Raw genomic sequence first — 7648 nt, forward strand, 5'->3', positions numbered from 1 at the left:
TATCTAAAATAATAAGTTTTGTTATAAATTAAATTATAATTATTACTTTATATCATTAATAATAATATCATAATTATTAATATTATTTTTATTATTATTATTATTGTTATTTTTATTAGTATTAATATTAATATATTTATTAATAATATTTATTAAAAAAAATAAAAAAAATAAATTAATTAATTAAGTACAGATACTATAGAAAAATCAGATATTTTATTAAAAGCCTTTTAACCATCGAATATTTCCTGTTTCCAAATCTGATTTACGATTTCACATTCAAACAAAATTGGTTGATTTTCACAATCCTTTTTATTTTGTTTTTATTCATTTTTTCTTCTTTTATTTGTATTTTTCCTTTATTTATTTCCAGCGTGATAAACTCCTGTCTCCCATGTTCGATTATATATAGTCTTCTATTAATTCAGTTGGAGTAAAGGGGTTAATTCATTTTCACTACTATTATCACATATCAATTATAATCAAATCAGTTTAATCAAAAATCGAAGATAAAAGCTGGAACCAGGCGAATTACTCTGTTTTTAACTCATTTTATCAATGGTTAGGATTTGTAATGGTTTTAAAAATCTAAAAACGCAGGAATGATCAAAAACATGTCGTGATGCTTTCTGTAAATTTTCCAAATCCAATTTCATCTATCGAGTTTGAATTTTAAGGGCAAAGTTATGGTTTTTCAAAAGACAACCGATTGTCTTTGATTAAATTCAAGTTTGTTTTAAGATTTTCGGTTTAATTGATGATTTATATAGTTTCTACGAGTATTTTGAAACACATTTTGTGTTATAAATCTTTTCTGAAACTGTCCTAATTTCGACAATGGAGTTTGAGTTAGTTTAAGTCCTTCGTGACTATACAGCAAGTTCATAAATTTTTTTTTATTTTGATTCGTTTTATTTAAATTGCACCAAATAACTACTACAGATAATTTACAATAAAGTCTCAAAGATCAATCAAAACCTGAATTCGTGATTCATAAATTGGGTTCCTGGTCTGTCAAAATTAATTGAAGAAGAAGGGTAATAAACAGACGTAGGATAAATACATTTAAATGGAAGTTATTTCAGAATCTGGGCAACAGCCCAACTGGTTAAGTCGTATGGCGTGTGTGCGAGGGGTCGGGGGTTCGAGTCCCGCTTGGTGCATTTTTTTTAAAGAACTTTAGAAGGTAGTTTTCTATATCAAAGTTGTTAATATTATTATTACTATCATTATCATTATTATAGTTATTATTAATATTGTTATTACTAATATTATTATCATTATCAAGTATTATTATTAATATTATTAATTTTTACAAATATTAATGTAAGTATTGTTATTATTATTATTATTATTATCATTAATTATTATTATTATGATTAGTATTATAGTTATTATTATTATTATCATTTTATAAATTATAGAATTATTATTATTAACATAATTATATTACTAAAGTTATTATTATTATTTTTATCATCATTAATATTAACTTAGTATAATTAAAATTATTGTCTTGATAACAAATGAAAAATATAAATAAATATATTTAACACATATAACATAACAAAATATTTTATATATAAAAGGAATATATGAAACATAATATAATAGTAATATAAAAACATATAATTAAAATTATTGTCTTGATAACAAATGAAAAATATAAATAAATATATTTAACACATATAACATAACAAAATATTTTATATATAAAAGGAATATATGAAACATAATATAATAGTAATATAAAAACGATATAATTAATAAGTTATATATATATATACTTATTCAATTATGATTATGTATATTGATAAACACACAAATGATATAGGTTCGTGAATCGAAGGCCAACCTTGCATATGTTAAATGATGTTATATGTATTGTTACTACAAAATACATTAGGTGAGTATATAGTCCCTTTTAAACTCTAAATATTTTTGGGCTGAGAATACATGCGCTGTTTTTATAAATGATTTACGTTATGGACACAAGTGATAAAACTAAATTCTTGGTTGAGTTGTACCATGGCATATCTCTTTATACTTAGTAACTGCAAATTACGTGAGGAGCGTAAACGCGAATCCTGTTGATAGATCTATCGGGCTGACATCCCCAACCGGGCTGGACGACCAGCATTTAACGGTTGCACAGTACTTCGTTCTCATTACTACACTTGGTACAGTGTAGGGTTTATTAAGAATATGCTGCTGTGACTTTTAGTTAAGTATGGTTACCAAGTGCTCAACTGCTTTTCTATACACGAGGAGTGTATTATGTATAAACTTAAAATCTTGTGGTCCATTGTTATAACGCTGCTAGCATCAAACCTATATATCTCACCAACTTTATGTTGACATTTTAAAGCATGTTATTCTCAGGTATGAATTAAGTCTTCCGCTGTGCATTAGTTCATGTTAAGGATACTACTTGGGACCATTTAAGCCATGATTCAAGAACGTTTCATTCAAGTTATTGAAGTTCAATAGAGACTATTAATAAGTAAATGACAGATTAGGTCATTTGGGTTTAATGAAATGTTAGACGATTATGTCAAATCTTGATGTAAAGATAGATTGCCTTTTAAGAATAAACGCGATGTTTGTAAAATGTATCATATAGAGGTCAAGTACCTCGCGATGTTATCAACTGTTGTAATTCATTTATAATCAATATGGACATCGTCCGGATGATTAGTTTCGGATCCTTTCAGTTGGTATCAGAGCGTTGGTCTTAGTGAACCAGGACTTGCATTAGTGTGTCTGACTAGTAGTTGTTAGGATACATTAGTGAGTCTGGACTTCAACCGTGTCTGCCTGTCAAAAAGTTTTGCTTATCATTCTAGTCTGAAATCATCTGCTTATCATCCCTAGGAAATTGCCTGATTGTCATTCTTAAAGTCTAGACACGTCTTACTGCATTTACTGCATTGATAGTGTATAGACAAAATTCATATCTTAACATATCTGATAATTCCTATCTTAGCGCATCTGTAGAATTGCTTGACATATGCCGTAAATTCCTTCGTATTCTACGAAATCTTTAGCACTATATACATATATATTCTATGAAGTTAGAATATTATCCTATATTCGAAAATCATTTCACGACGAAGATCCCTTCCATCCATCAAATTGCCCTATTGACGATAAACCTGAAGCATTTACCGGCGAACCTGTTCGAGAAACCATCTTCTCTCTCATTTCTAAAGTATCTCGTCACGATTATATACTATCCCATATTTCGAATCTTGTTCATTCGCTCGTTCCAACCGCCAACCATTCCGGTGTACTAGCAGAAGTTAACGAACTTCGCGCTCGCGTGACGGCTTTGGAGAACATGGTGCGAAGGTTGTAAACACCAGCAGCAGCACCAGCAGCATAATCAGGATCACCATCATCAACGTCGACAGTACCCTTATCACCCTCAATTACAACCGCTTCGTAAACCTCAACATCACAAACTATACCTCGGATATCAACCTCACCCGCCTCAATATTACCATCTGTACTCCGAGTATGAACTTCGTTCTACATATTGTTCTACATCGAATACCTTCGCTTTACGTATCATTCTACCTCATATATCTTCATTCGGCATGGTGATTATGTAATTTCTAAAGTTTTAGAGATTATGTAATCTAGTATTAACGATAAATCAAGTGAGTTTAATATCTTATTGACTCATTAAATCTATAATTACATCTGAAGAAAATATATATCCAAGTATATTTTCATAAAGATTGTAATTAGAAATTCTTTCGTACAAACTGTTAATGATGAAAATATTTTAACGGGTGGGTAGTACCCAAGGAATATTTAGAATTCACATTAATAAGTTACACTGTACATTCTTCGAATCTGATTCAACGGACATTTACTATCCTACTTACAATCACCGATATACGTATCCGTTCGTCACAGAATAACCATTTCCATTCAAATTTCATATTTGGATTTTTACCTATCCGAATCCAACAAGTGGCATAAAGAAGAAACATTGGACAAATTAAAAATTGTTAGAAACACACGAATTAACTAATTGTAAATCTGTTAAGGATTCCACGCTAACTGTTCCGGCTAACTGTTCCCAGCTAACTGATTAACATTTAATTTATCGCAATTTACCTTCTCGCAATTTTAATTTCTGCACTGTACATACTGTCGGGACACATGTACAACAATACGTTGGATTAATTCTGAGACAACACGTTGTATAATGGGTCATGATATATATTTATTTATTTTACGCACTTTAAATAACGGGACACGTATACAAGGTTTCGACTTATCATATCGACCCATCTATATATATATTTCGGAATGACCATAGACACTCTATAGTTAACTATACAGGGTTGAGGTGGATTCCAAAATATATATATGGTTTGAGTTGTGATCGACACTGAGACCGGTACACGGGTCACGATACGTATTAATTAATTATATATATATATATATATATTATATTAAATATGAATATATTGAACTGTTGAACCCTTGGACCATTGAACTATTGAACGATTGAACTATTGGACTGCTAACGTTGGATAAGTAAAATGAATTAAAATATTGATTATAATATATGAAACTAAATTAATCTTCAAGTTTGCCACTTGATTCTAACTTAAACCTCATTCGTATCTTGACGATTACAATTCGCATTCAAATTTTTTTTATGATTCTTGAAAACACCTCGATCGGAAAGATGAATCAACCGCACTTCATCTACGGAAGAAAAGATTTATGCACCTGAAAAACTCTCTAATCCAAATTCATAGTTTAACACATATCGTGTTGAATCCTATGCCATTTATTAGCAAAAACAACCCTACAATTTCTTTTCAGGAAGCTAATTTTGTCACAGCTCCACTTCGACTTCTCAGTGAGACTACTCCTATTATAATCTCGATATTTATACCTTGTCCTTTCGCCGTCGTTACCGGAGAACCTTTTATATTTCACAACATCATCAGCAGACGTACCAGCAACTCGTTATCTCTTGGGCGAAATCCGCAATCAGTATTTTTAAAATCTCGTAGAAATTCTCCCAGTTATACCGAAAACGTCTATCCCTAAGAATTATATATTTCGAATGTGAAGTTCTGAAAAACATCCTGAACTATGAAGTAGTTCTTAAAATGCTGATGAAGCAGCAAAAACTGTAAACAACCTTAACAGTCAAAAGTTTGATGACAAAGAATAGTATGTTGGTAAATCTCAGAAAAAGAGAAGGTTTGGAACTGGAAAACGAATTGAGCAAAGTATGAAGGAAGGTGTGGATAAATCACAAGAACTGAATCTGCTTTCAAAGAATCCAAACGAATCAGTATCTGCTAAAACCGTTAGTAAGAACCCTACTCTTTATTCTAAATCTTTCCAGATGTTATTCTTCATCATCATCTTATCTTAGATATTATAAGATATTTTCCTATCTTTCGTTATACATATCCTCCATATTTCTGGAGATATTCTCACAACTATTCTTATCCGAAATCATGAATTTCTCCGTAATATCTGCGTTACAATATAAAAGAAACTGTGTTAGTTTCTAAATTCTGAAACCTCCGAGTTTAAAATATGAATGTTTTTGAAGTAGTGTTGGGAACTGATGCATGAATTAGTATAATATAATGAAACTTGATCAACTTCATTATATTACAGTAAGTCATGTTGAGTTTCTAATGGAATGTGATGATTCACAGTACCATCATCATATGCCATGTTACACGGCTCTTACATTCTATCCAATCTCCAAACATATCAAGAACATATCAACTTGATAGTTCTATCTTTCTGGATATTCTGGTAATTTGACGAATCAAAAAGTGTACTATTACCAATTCTTTCTTAGAACATTAACTAGGTTCATTTCAAATTTCATACCTACGAGTTCCGGATCATTGCTCGCCTGACTTGAGGACGGGAAGAAGAAATGGAGGGACAAAGCCCCGAAATAGAAATTGGAGTATAAACCGCAGCAAATAGGAGAGAGCATTAACTGTGGATGATAATGATTATGGAAGACAGAAGTAGGGACAATACAATATAAGGGAAAATATAAAACCCAACAACCATCCAGAAATTTACAAACCGTGTATATCAATACGTATTGCAACGTAAAGACACGGGAAAATTAAAAACATTATAATTCCAAGGAAATGATAAAAATGAATAGATTCTGCTGCCGGCAGATGAAAGAGAAGGATAGAAGATGTGAGGTATGAAAGTAAGGAAGGAAAGGAGGTGGATTTATAGTGAAATATACGACAGAGGAATCGAAACAGATGGCAGTATTAAATCAAAGAAGATCCTGATCGCTGAAGAACCGAATCTTATTACGTAAGATTTTCTTTAAATCCTTAAATTCCGGAAATCAATAGTAACTACGTCATCGGTTGAAATAAATATATTTATTTACTCATTTCACTCTTTTGTGATAGCTTCACTCGTGCGCTTCACATGATCGAATCATTTTATCTATATCTCTCAATGATGATAAAACTTCATTATTGCCTCATATTCGTTATGAAAACATTCCTATTGTTATTTATGACAACCTCTACCAAATTTCGGGGACGAAATTTCTTTAACGGGTGGGTACTGTAACGACCCGGAAATTTCCGACCAAATTTAAACCTTAAACTCTATATGTTTCCGACACGATAAGCAAAATATGTAATGTTGAGTCTAGGAAGTTCGAAATCTATATTCGGATAATTAGTTACCCTCTTGATCCAGACGATTCACGAACAATTGTGTGCGTATATATATATATATAAATATAAGTGTGTATGTAATATTTTAAATTAATAAAATACACTTTTATCATCGAAATTAAAATATAAAAATAATATATGAAATAATTAAGTTGTGATTGTAATGGATACATATATGATTTCTATATAAATATTGTAATGGTTGAATATTAAATGTTTAATGTATGTTGTTATATATTACATAATTAAAGATATGTAATATTAATATCTAAAATAATAAGTTTTGTTATAAATTAAATTATAATTATTACTTTATATCATTAATAATAATATCATAATTCTTAATATTATTTTTATTATTATTATTATTGTTATTTTTATTAGTATTAATATTAATATATTTATTAATAATATTTATTAAAAAAAATAAAAAAATAAATTAATTAATTAAGTACAGATACTATAGAAAAATCAGATATTTTATTAAAAGCCTTTTAACCATCGAATATTTCCTGTTTCCAAATCTGATTTACAATTTCACATTCAAACAAAATTGGTTGATTTTCACAATCCTTTTTATATTTTTTTTATTCATTTTTTCTTCTTTTATTTGTATTTTTCCTTTATTTATTTCCAGCGTGATAAACTCCTGTCTCCCATGTTCGATTATATATAGTCTTCTATTAATTCAGTTGGAGTAAAGGGGTTAATTCATTTTCACTACTATTATCACATATCAATTATAATCAAATCAGTTTAATCAAAAATCGAAGATAAAAGCTGGAACCAGGCGAATTACTCTGTTTTTAACTCATTTTATCAATGGTTAGGATTTGTAATGGTTTTAAAAATCTAAAAACGCAGGAATGATCAAAAACATGTCGTGATGCTTTCTGTAAATTTTCCAAATCCAATTTCATCTATCGAGT

This window comes from Rutidosis leptorrhynchoides, chromosome 3 (genome assembly GCF_046630445.1).
Source record: "Rutidosis leptorrhynchoides isolate AG116_Rl617_1_P2 chromosome 3, CSIRO_AGI_Rlap_v1, whole genome shotgun sequence".
Taxonomy (NCBI): domain Eukaryota; kingdom Viridiplantae; phylum Streptophyta; class Magnoliopsida; order Asterales; family Asteraceae; genus Rutidosis; species Rutidosis leptorrhynchoides.